The sequence below is a fragment of the Camelus bactrianus genome, chromosome 3 (genome assembly GCF_048773025.1).
Source record: "Camelus bactrianus isolate YW-2024 breed Bactrian camel chromosome 3, ASM4877302v1, whole genome shotgun sequence".
In the NCBI taxonomy this organism is placed as follows: Eukaryota; Metazoa; Chordata; class Mammalia; order Artiodactyla; family Camelidae; genus Camelus; species Camelus bactrianus.
Window position 1 is genome coordinate 138,339,318 of NC_133541.1, and position 11,717 is coordinate 138,351,034.

The 11,717-nt window shown below is 50.9% G+C and overlaps 1 long non-coding RNA gene and 1 other non-coding gene across 2 annotated transcripts; one reads left to right on the forward strand and one right to left on the reverse strand.

The window, feature by feature from the left end:
* The first annotated feature begins 708 nt into the window (after window positions 1-708).
* LOC141577265 (U6 spliceosomal RNA) lies at window positions 709-817 on the forward strand. Its single transcript, XR_012506161.1, has one exon. It is a non-coding gene; the product is annotated as a U6 spliceosomal RNA (small nuclear RNA).
* Window positions 818-5,389: 4,572 nt separating this feature from the next.
* LOC141577159 (uncharacterized) lies at window positions 5,390-8,488 on the reverse strand. The gene is made up of 3 exons (XR_012505818.1): window positions 7,757-8,488; window positions 6,777-7,505; window positions 5,390-6,486 (listed from the first exon to the last, which is right to left on the reverse strand). It is a non-coding gene; the product is annotated as an uncharacterized LOC141577159 (long non-coding RNA).
* Between the last annotated feature and the right edge of the window lie 3,229 nt (window positions 8,489-11,717).

Consider the following 11,717-nt stretch of genomic DNA (forward strand, 5'->3'; position numbering starts at 1 on the left):
TTCCCTGGAAGTTTTACACATTAAAAGCTGGGCTGTTGACTGTGCATGTGCGTCCGTGCGTGCGTGCGTGCGCGTGGTGTGGGGGCAGGAGGGAGGGAATAGTTTCCTAGAGGGCCTGCGTTTCATGGACCCAGTTTCTTAGTTCTGAGAACAGGTCTGTTCAAGGAAACAGTTGTAGTATCTCGTCTCAGGAGGCGGTGGTGTCGATGGGCTTCTGAAGCTAGGCCTAGGGAGCAAGCAGTCAGGTATCGCCTAAGAGGCACTTGTGTGGAAAACCAAAGTACAGCAAAAAGGTTAATCATTGGAGCAGATGAGAAACCAGATTCAGGGCCGGGAGTAGGGGGTCAGTCTGGTAGGAGATTTCCACACATCGGGGTCATCGAAACGGCTCGAGCAGTTTGAAATGCCTCTGATGATGTCCTGGGGTGTTCGGCTCAACTCTCTGAGCGGCTCCTCCAAAAACAGGCCCTAGGATGGTTTCCACAGGAGCTGTTGTGGCCATTTCTCTGACGTTTACCTCCCGTTGTCCAGCTTCAGTCTGCAGGGCTTCAGGAGACGGAGCATTTTAGTACTCAATGATGCCAAGACAAAAGGGTGAGAGAAAATGGGAAACGTTCGTGGAGATGGTCCTAGGCAGATAGTGGAGGCAACTAGAAGACCTTCAGTCTCCGGGCCGGCTTTCAGGTTGAGACAAAAACCCTAAGGCAAGCGCTTGCTGCCACAGCACATCGACTAACACGGGAACCATCCAGAGAAGATCAGCACGGCCCCTGAACGTGGACGACACACGCACATTCGTGAAGCGTTCCGTAGCTTTAGTGATGTCAGTCACCCAGAGGAAGACAGATATCCTATGCCATCACTTCTAGGTGGGATCTGAAAGTAAGTCAAGACACCCATCCATACATAAATAACTCCATTTTAAAAAGACTCCAAGGAACCTATTTACAAACCAGAAACAGACTGGACTCGCAGACATGGAAAAGAAACCGATGGTTAACACAGGGGACAGGGTAGGGTGGAGGAACGGGGGAGGGCAGAGGGATAAATCAGGAGTTTGGGATTAGCAGATATAAACCACCCTATACAAACTAGGTACACAAGTAGGTCCTACTGTCTAGCACAGGGAACTATGTTCAATAGCTTGTAATAACCTATCCTGAAAAAGTATACGTGTGTGTGTGTGTGTGTGTGTGTGTGTGTGTGAATAAGTGAATCACTATGCCGTACGTCATAAATGAACACAACATTGTAAGTCAACTATACTTCCATTGACAGAGAGTTCCTACAATAAACAGGCAGGCAGGCAGGCAGGCAGGCAGGCAGGCAGGCAGACAGACACAGACACAGACACACAGACACACAGACACACAGACACACACACACACACACACACACACACACACACACACACACACACACACACCCCACAGACACAGGGGAACCCTAAGGAAAACGAGTAGCACTAGTATCTCTTATCCATGCATGTCTATCCCAGTTTAATGGAAACCTAAGTTTTTGCCTCCAAGTCAATGATGCTAATAACTCTGCTGCCAAGAATAGAAAAATCCTCACGGAGGATTTCTGAATCCCAGAAGGGTCAGGGAGGGAGAAAAAGAGAAAGGATTCCATTCTGCTGACAGAGGTATGATAGTTACCATGTGGGTGTCCGCCTCTAAAAGGGAAGGAAGGGGAAAAAACAGAAGTTTATTTTCCCTTGTATCTGAAAAGAAAAAAATTTAAAACTCAATCCTCTTGGAGACAAGAAGTCGTACACACCTCATGTCACTGATTCTCCTCCTCCACCTCCTCCTCCTCCTTCCTCTACTTCTTCTTCTAGTCTATATCTCCCATGGATTCTGACGACCTTGCCTGATGATGGCGGGTGATGGGGGCAGAGATCGATCTTTCTGAGAAGTAAGTTGGCAAGCGCTTTAGTGAAGCCTCGTAGGATTTACCCAGCGAAGCGAGTGCCTTCGTCCCTGGAGGCTGCGGAAAGTATGTCCCCAAGTCACATACGCATGTGTTTGTCTTTTGTTGTCGTTGTTGTTGTTGTTGTTGGTGGTGGTGGTGGTGGTGTGTGTGTGTTTGTTTGTTTGTTTGTTTGTTTATTTGTTTGTTTGTTTGTTTGTTTGTTTGTTTGTTTGTTTGTAGCAGTGTCCTGGCCATGCTGATGGCATCAGGCTTGCAGCGGGGGAAGGAAGGCTTCAACCCCTTTGGAAGTCATACCTACCATCCCAAGAACGTCTGGATGACCCCTACTATGTGGCAGTTGAATGGGGGCCAGTTACTGGGGTTCAGCGTGTCCAGAGAGAGGAGGTCTGAGGCCTCTGGGGACAAAAAGTTTGTATGTATGTATGTATGTATGTATGGCCAGTTGACTGTTTTTGCGGTCCTATAGGAATCTTCCTGCCCCTGTCTATTGAACAATGGGAGTCATCTTCCAAGTGCCCTGACACCAGACACCACGGTGGGTGAAGGAATGCGGGTGGGGTGGGGGTGGGTGGGGGAGGTCATCCAGGAAGCTGGGAGAAACCGAGAACGTCCGTGGGTCGGTGGGTCGGCCTGTCGGATGGTCGCCATGCTGGGTTTCCCCTAACCCAGGCCATTTGCCGAATGGACAGAACAGACTGGGGCCACGTGTGCCACCCACCCTCTTTCCGGAGGCTGTGGTCCACTGTGTTTGCATGAAAGTCAGTGAAGGAGGCATCTCCTCGGGACTCGGTTCCGTCCCTTTCACGAGAGCCTCCACTTTGGATGACAGCCAGCCAGCCAGCCAGCCAGCCCTCGATGCCAGGGCAGTAGACGACTGCCAGGAATATCCCATCCTTTCTGGAACCCTGAGTGTACCCACCTGTACAGACACAAGGCTGAAGAATACATGACGTTCCTTCCTAGTTGACAGCACTCCCCATGTCACTGAAACAGTGTCCAGTACGCTGACGTCATCTCCTCCCTCTCCCACACCCCCGCACGCGCACAAACACGCGCGCGCGCGCACACACACACACACACACACACACACACACTCTGTCTGTCTGTCTGTCTGTCTGTCTGTCTGTCTGTCTGTCTTCTAAGGATGGAGAAGAGTTTGCTGAGCTATTTCGGGTGCCCTCTCATCCTAGTTCCTATCTCCAAGTTGGTTCAAAGTCCAAAAGGCGGTCAAGCACTTAATCAGATAGGTCCCTCGTAAAGAATGCCTCCCACATCACGACGACAGGCTTCTTAGGCCAGCCGAGAAGCTCCTTCAGTTCTGCGCCCATCTTGGCTCTAAGTTGATATCAGTCTGTTACGGAAATGACAGGCCAGCCAAGAAACAAGCACCTCTCGGAGGGTTGGAGTACTCAGATTTATTACGCCGGCGGGCTCAGAGGGGCTTCTGCTCCGAAGCTCTGAGCACCTCCAAGACGTGCACATGAGGTTTCATAGGGTTAATTACAAATATGGGTCTATTCGCCAATAAGGCTCAAACAACAAAAAGCAAAGGATCAGTACACTGGAGCTTATCAATTTGGAACAGATCACGTTACTGACACTTGTTGAGCTTGGATTTACGAGTTAGCTTGTTAGCCCAGTAAACTGACACTAAACTTCAGATTTACGAGTTAGCCCAGCAGAACTTAGATCAGTAAACGGACACTTATCACACTTAGATTTGTGACTTTAGCTTGTTAGCCCAGCTGGGCTTTTCCTTTACAAGTCCTCCAGGATCCAAGAAAGCCACGTTGGAAAACAAGTGGTGATTCTGATGGGACAGGAGATCAGTCATTTGGGGGCGAAGGGTGGGGTAGGGAGACATACCAGCCTGTCTGTCTGTTTTCACCCAGTGTGGGAGCCGTCCCAAAGAGATAACTCGAGAAGAGAGAAACAGGGAGTTGACAAAGAACACGTGCAGTGGCGTGCCCTCCCCCCCCCACCCCAGGAGAAGGCCAAGCCAGAAGTCCCTCCGGATGGCGGGTCCCGGACTCCAGCTTCCAGGGGAAGCGATGTTTTTTTCCTCCCCATTTCAGGCCCGGAAGAAGAGGGAGAGGCAGAGTGTCCTTCTCGGGCATCCGCTGTTTCTGAAGCACGCTTGTTGCCAAAAGATCGGCCCCCGTCCCCGACGAGCCCAAGAATCCAGAGACAAGGTCTCGGAGCTTAGAAGCAAAGAGGCCATTTTATCGCTCTGCCGGGCAAAGGGGATTCACAGCAGGCTAGCGTCTTCAAAACTGTGTACCCACCTTGGGGATGGAGTGGGTGGGGTGGTTCTAGAGCCATAGCTCAAACAATCGGGCATCGATCACCATCCACAGAATCGTTTTCTCATCAGAAGACTCAGAATGGTGTCACGATGCCTCCAGGTGACCCATTCTATAGAGGCTGGTGGTTAGATCTCGTTATCTCATAAGCACTCAAGGTGTGGCCTTCTTGGTCACTCAGGCTATTTTGTCAGGTCATTAGTCCCGTGACCGACCTTCTCCTCGGAGAAAGACTCAGAGACCCAGCATGATGATGACTTTCAATGAGTGAAATACAGTAGAAACAGTAAGATCGAGAGCTTCCAGTTTCAACAACAGGCCTGGAACCGTGAGCAGCAACCAGTCAGTCAGGACAGTTGACCGTTTTCAGGGCGAGCATAAGAAACCGAATGACACCCCCCCCAGCAAATGAATGAGTGAATGAATGAATGAATGAATGACCTAATGATCCTCCCCCCCCCGCCAAAAAAAGAAGCAATAATCCGTTAGCCTAATTCCGGCCATTTTATTCATCCTCCTTCACCCTGAAGCCCCAGTCACCCACGTGCCACAGTGGTCTGTTTTCTGGTTTCCTCCACCACCCCACCCCCCACCAACCACCACCCCGCCAACATCCCCCCATGCCCAACCACCGCCCCAAGTGTGGGACTGGACGGGGGTGCAGGGGGCTGAGGGGGCGGCAATGGCGGCTTGAGGTGAGGGTGGGGAGTGTTCCGCCCAGATCGTATAGGAAGCTCAAACACAGCTGCAGTACGAGACAAGATGGTAGATTTCTGTGAGTCCTCCCTCCTCTTAAAATCCGTCCTAAGGAGGAGACAGACAGAAAGAGAAACATCACCCTCACTCCCAACGCCTCCTGCGCCCTCGATGCGCCCCAAAACAACAACAAGAAAAACAAAAACAAACACGACCACAAATAAGTCGCTATCCCTGGGGAAGAAGGATTCGATGGCATGGGGATATCATTCTAAAATTCATTCCCTCTTCATCACATTTCATGGAAACCGATTGCAATCTATGAGGCCCTGTGAAGGTAGGGGTTGGGGGGGTAGGGAGGAGGGAGGGAAGTGAAGGGGGGGGAGAGGGAGAGAGGGAGGGGGAGAGAGAGAGAGAGAGAGAGAGAGAGAGAGAGAAGCAGAGGAGAGGAGGGATAAGGGAGAGGACAGGAAAGGAGAGGAGGGAAAAGAGGGGAGGGGAGGGGAAATGAGAAGAGGCGAGGGGAGAGGAGAAGAGGGAGAGGAGAGGAGTGGAGGGGAGAAGAGAGGAGTGGAGGGGTGAGGGGGAAGGGGGGAGAACAGGGAAGAGGAGAGGAGGGGAGAGGAGAGGAAAGAGAGACAAGGGAGACAGACAGACACGCATGCGCGCGCGCGCACACACACACACAGAGAATAGCGAAATGGAGAGAGAGGCAGAGAGAGAGAGAGAGAGAGAGAGAGAGAGAGAGAGAGAGAGAGACAGACAGACAGACAGACAGACAGACAGACAGACAGACACGGATCTAGGTCAGGGATACTACACATGGGTATTCTTCTGAGTGATTTTATGTGTTTTCTCAATCGCCACCTCTATGGAGATAAAAATCGCTCCCATAAGATGAAGGGAGTCCTTCTGCCACCGCCCACGGCCCCGCCCACCAGCACCGCTTGTGTTTGTCAGGGATTCCAAGCCAAAGCACGTGGAGGAGCGGGAGAGCTTCCTGGCAGCCCAAGGAGGAGGAAAGTCCGGCAGCATGAGAGAGGTGGTTGGCACGGGGAAGCTGGAGGCCGGCTGACGAGAAGATGGGTGAGGGGGCAGGGAGGAGGGTTTCCCAAGTTGGAGAGCCAAGACGAGGGAGGGGAGCTGTCGGTGGCTGCGTTCTGACCCCGACCCCAACCCTGACTGGAGCGGATCCCTGAAAGGAGGCGGTTCGGGCTCTCTGGCCGAGAACGCCCCTCTCTTCCTCTTTGTGCAGAAACACCTTCCGCAGACCGAGAAAGTCCATCCCGAGACCCTCGTCGGAAGAGTCCTTTCCAGACCCATCACGATCCTCCTGGGCCAAGGGGTCCAGGGGATGGGGCGGGGCCTCCATTCGATCCGTCTTCCGTCCGTCCGTCCATCCACAAGATCTTGAACATCCATGTAGGATTCTGGATGGTAGCAGTTTTCCAGGATCCTCCAAATCCTTGTAAGTCCTCTCCTGGCAGATTCGACCCCTAGGTCGTACCGCGCAGCACAGGGCACTAGATTCAGTCCCTCGGGACGAGGGTTCCTGAAAAAGACCAGGAAAAAGAAGAACAGAATCACTATGGTGTGCACCAGCCAGAAACCAGCACCACCTTGTCACTCTAACAGACTTGCAAAAGGCGGGGTAGGGAGAGAAAGTCATAGGATGGCTACCATCCCTCCCACCCCCACCCCACACGCCAAGCCCCAGACCATCGTCATCCCTGCTCCCCCTCCCCTCCCCTTTCCTCTCCCTTCCCCCTCCCCCTCCCCCTCCCCTCCATCGACGCCCGCCTCCCGCTTGTACCCCACTCCTCTGAACCCAGCACCACCCACCCCAGCCTGGACGGGCTCGGCTCAGATCGGCTCGGCTCGGCTCGGCCCGGCCCGTCCGTCCGGTCGACTTCTTCGCAGGGTCTAAAATAGCGCCCGGCCGACAGGCAGGTGGCACATGGCACATGGCAGGGGAGCGAGCGGGACGGTTCGGGATCTCTGGGTGGCAGGGACACGCGGCCGGACAACCAGGAGCACGGACGGCCTGGCGTGCGTTTCTCCGCTCGGGGGGGCCTCGACCAGAGACCGTGGTACGGGGAACGGGGACACACACACACCACACACACACCACACACACACACCACACACACCACACAGACACAGACACACAGACACACAGACACACAGACACACACACCCACCCCTTCACCCCCACCCCCAAACCTCTGACAGCTTTCGTTTGTTTTCGGCCGACCGTCCCTCGATGAGGTACGAGTGCCTTGGCTGGGGCTGGGGGGGGGTGGAGTTCCTCCCTCCACAACGACCCCACACGGGCTCTGTTCTGGTCACCCGAGTCCTCTTCCAAGTCAGACCACAGGCCTCCATCACCCGGCGCGAGCACTCGGGGAAACAGTCACCATCCTCATCGCTCCGCTCCACCTCTACACGTGAAGAACTGTTCCCAGCCCACGCCACTCCACCCCACCCCACGCCCCGATGCCACCCACCGCAGTGGAGAGAAACGAGACGAATCCACAGACGTGCATCAATCCGATGAAGAAAACGACGGCCCTATTCCAAGGAAGCATAGATATCTAGGTAGGAGATTCATCGAGTACTATGGAGGCGGTGGGAAAGGGGGGGGTTGCGGTGGGGAGGGTCTAGAGATCAGGCAGTACAGCCCATGCTTAGCATGCAAAAAATAAAGGTCCAGGGTTCAATCCCCAGCACCTACTCTTCAAAAATAACCCGAGAAGAAGCAAGACGGCGGAGTAGAAGGACGCTCGTAGCTCACCCTCTCCCACAAATACACCAAAACTCACATCGACGGACCCACTCGGCCAATCAGACCACCTGCGGAACTCCGACAGAACACCGCCCTCTTCGAAAGACAAAGACGCCCAAAATCTGGTAGGAGAAAAGGAGAAAAGAAAGAGTCAAAAGCAAAACAGTGCGGGAGGGCCCGGCAGAGGAGGAATAGGGCTCGTTCGCCAGACCTCCCCGTCTCCAACGGAGAGGCCGACGGGACGGTGGGGGAGCCTCCGAGTCTCAGATCTGCCCGGAGCGCCCCTTGACCGACCGACCCAAGTGAAACGGGCACAGAGGGTCCCCGCGACACCCAGCCCGAGTCGCAGGCCGGCAGCCGGGGGCCGGGACAGGCCGCACGAGCCGGGCAGAGGACCGTGGCGGCGGCACCACGCGCCGTGGCCGGGAGGGGATACAGAGCAGAACAACCCGCCCCCCCAACCCGTCCATTACGGGGAAAGAAAGGCAAAGCAACACGGCCGGTGTGCCCTGGGGAGAGGGGCGCCGTAGCCTCCATCTCCTCAGACCCGCGGCGCCATCACCGGCCCTTCTCGCGAGAAGAGAGGCGGGGCGCAGCCACAGCCGCCATAGCCCCTGGCGCGCGGCGCGCAGCGCGCGGGCGGGGGCGGGAGCGGGGGCGGGGCCGAGACTCGAATCCGCACCCGGGGGCTCTGCAACCTCCTAGGCAGGACTGAGACTCGTTTTCAGCCTGAGGCAGATATTATATATCTGCCCCGGTACCTCAGAGAACTCGCGCCACCAAGACTAAGAAGGAGCCGAGTTTTGGAACGCAGCAGGGGCGGGGCGGTTCCACGGTCTCCCCCGAGCCCACCTACGGAGAGGAGCGCCGACCCGACCCGAGGCGGAGCACACAGCCGCACAGAGCAGCGGAGCGACCGGCGCCGGGAGAGGGCAGGCGGCCAGCCACCCTCCCTCCTTCCCGGCAGGAACGCAGCATCCGACCGCGGTGCCAGGAGGGGGCGCGATCTACTTGCCCACAGGCACCGAGGGCAGCACAGACGAGGGCGCCGACAGAGGGCCCGCGGAAACAGCAAGCTGAGTTCACGAAACAGGGCGACGACAGAAAGACTTCTCGGTGAAACCGTTAAGAGCGCACCGTCTCCAGGAGAACACATCCTTTTTTTTTTTTTTTTTTCCCTCTTTTTTTTTTTCTTTTCCTTTTTCTTTTTTAATCTCTTTTACATCGGTTTTACCTTCTGTTACCTTTTTAACCTTTACTTTTGAACAGTCGTATACGTTTACGGTTTTAATCCCTTTTAAATGTTTCATTTCAAGTCTTTTCATTATTATTATTTTTAAACATCCACCCCCTTCCCTTTTTCATTCTCTTGGTTTTGATCTCCTGTTACTGGTTATTCACAGGTTTCAAATATTGTTTCTCGATTTTTTTCCTCCTTTTTATTAAGGTTATTAAAAGACGTCTCAACTCGATCGCTATTCTGCTTCCACTTACTCTTCTATTCATGATTACACACTGTCTTCAAACCTTTTCTTTCTCCCGTCTTTTAAAATCCTCTGTTTTATCTTTTGTTAAAATCTGTTCTATTTCCGATTACCTTTTAAAAATTTACTTTTGAAACAATTGTATATTATTTTCTGATCTTTTCTATTTGTTTTTAAAGGCTTTTAGAAGACGTCTCAGCTCAATTGCTATTCTGCTTCAACTTGCTCTTCTATTATTGATCGTACACTGTTTTCAAACCTTTTTTTCTCCATTCTTTTAACATCCTGCCCCCACCCCCTCTCTCCCTCTCCCCCTCTGTCTCTGTCTCTGTCTCTGTCTCTCTCCCCCTATCCCCCTCTCTCTTTTAAAGTTTTATGCCTGCCTAGGCTTTCGATAAATACATAAACTCCTTAAGGACACCAATAGATAACTGATACTCCTTAAGCCACAGTGCCAGAGAGATAGGAGCATTATGAAGAAGCAGAGGAACCACTCCCAATTAAAAGAGCCAGAGAAATTCCCTGAAAGCACGATCCATGAAATAGACGTGGATGGCCTGCTCGATCAAGATTTCCAAAAAGGAGTGATCCAAGTCCTGAAGGAACTCCAAGAGATAGTGTTGAGAGATATACTATACGTCAAAAACGAAATCGAAGCTATAAAGAAGAGTCAAGGAGAACTGGTCCACTCATTGGCTGAAATGAGAACTGGTCTAAAGGCTGTCCAAAGCAGGCTAGATCACGCAGAGGAACGAATAAGTGGCCTAGAAGGCAGGACAACAGAAAGAACCCAATCAGAACAGCTGAGAGAAAAACCAATAAAGAACAACGAAAACCATCTTAGGGACCTAAGGGACCCTCGAAAGCGTGCCCATCTACGCACAATAGGGGTTCCAGAAGGGGAAGAAAGAACCAAGGGGACCGAAAAGATATTCGAAGAAAGCATGACTGAAAATTTCCCAAATCTAAAGAAGGAATCAGATATCCAAGTCCAGGAGGCTCAGAGGGTACCCAACAGAAAGAACTCAAACAGGCCCACACCAAGACATAGGCTAATCAAGATGGCCAGAGTCAAGGATAAAGCAATGATCCTAAACGCCTTTAGGCAAGAGAAAAACAGAGTGAGTTTCAAGGGAACCCCCATAAGGCTCTCAGCGGATTTCTCTACACAAACACTACAGGCCAGAAGGGAGTGGCAAGATCTATTGAAATTCTTGAATGAAAAACAAAACAAAACAAAACAAAACAAAACAGACAAAAAGAAGCAGCCTAGGATACTCTATCCAGCAAAGCTATCCTTTAGAATAGAAGGGGAGGTAAAGAACTTCACAGACAAGCAAAAACGAAAAGAGTTTAGCAACACTGAACCCATGCTAAAAGAAACATCAACAGGTCTACTCTAAATAGAGAAGAAGGAGGATGGTACAAAAATGAGACCACTCATCACCGGAAAGGTGATCACTACCATTCATTCCAAACGGAATAAACACAAAATTGTAAAAAGAAGACATCTAAACCATTAAGAGTGGCAGAGGGAAGCAAGAAAATAATAGAGACTTTTTTTTCCCCCCCTTCTCCTTCCTTTCTTTCTCTTTTAGATGGGTTTGAGATTCTATTACTATCTGTTTCATACAAACAGTTATAGCCATAGGTGAATAGACTTCCAAACAGGGTCAACCGAACTCCAAAACGTACAAGTGAGTCACAGAAGCCAACTAAAGGCTAACTAAAGGCGGGGGGGGGGTGGGGAAGCATGGAGATGAAACAACATGCTATCGAAAAGCCAATGGGTGAATGATGAAATCAAAGTTGAAATAAACAAAAAACCCAGCAACAACAACAGCAACAGCAACAGCAACAGCAACAACAACAACAGCAACAGCAACAACAACAACAGCAAAGAGAACCTTGATACAAATGAAAATGAAAACCCAACCACCCAAAACTTATGGGACGCAGCCAAGGCTGCACTAAGGGGGAACTTTATAGCGATACAGGCCTTCCTCAAAAATGAAGAATGATCTCAAAGAAACAATCGAACCCACCAGCTGAAAGAACTAAAAAAAAGAAGAGCAGAAACACCCAAAAGTTAGCAGAAGGAAGGAAATCCTAAAGATCAGGAAATCAATAGAGTAGAGGTTAAAATAAAAAGAGAGAAGAAAGAAAGAAAGAAAGAAAGAAAGAAAGAAAGAAAGAAAGAAAGAAAGAAAGAAAGAAAGAAAGAAAGAAAGACAGAAAGAAAGAAAGAAAGAAAGAAAGAAAGAAAGAAAGAAAGAAAGAAAGAAAGAAAGAAAGAAAGAAAAGAAAGAAAGAAAGAAAGAAAGGAAAGAAAGAAAGAAAGAAAGAAAGGAAAGAAAGAAAGAAAGGAAAGAAAGAAAGAAAGGAAAGAAAGAAAGAAAGAAAGAAAGAAAGAAAGAAAGAAAGAAAGAAAGAAAGAAAGGAAAGAAAGAAAGAAAGAAAGAAAGAAAGAAAGAAAGAAAGAAAGAAAGAAAGAAAGAAAGAAAGAAAGAAAGA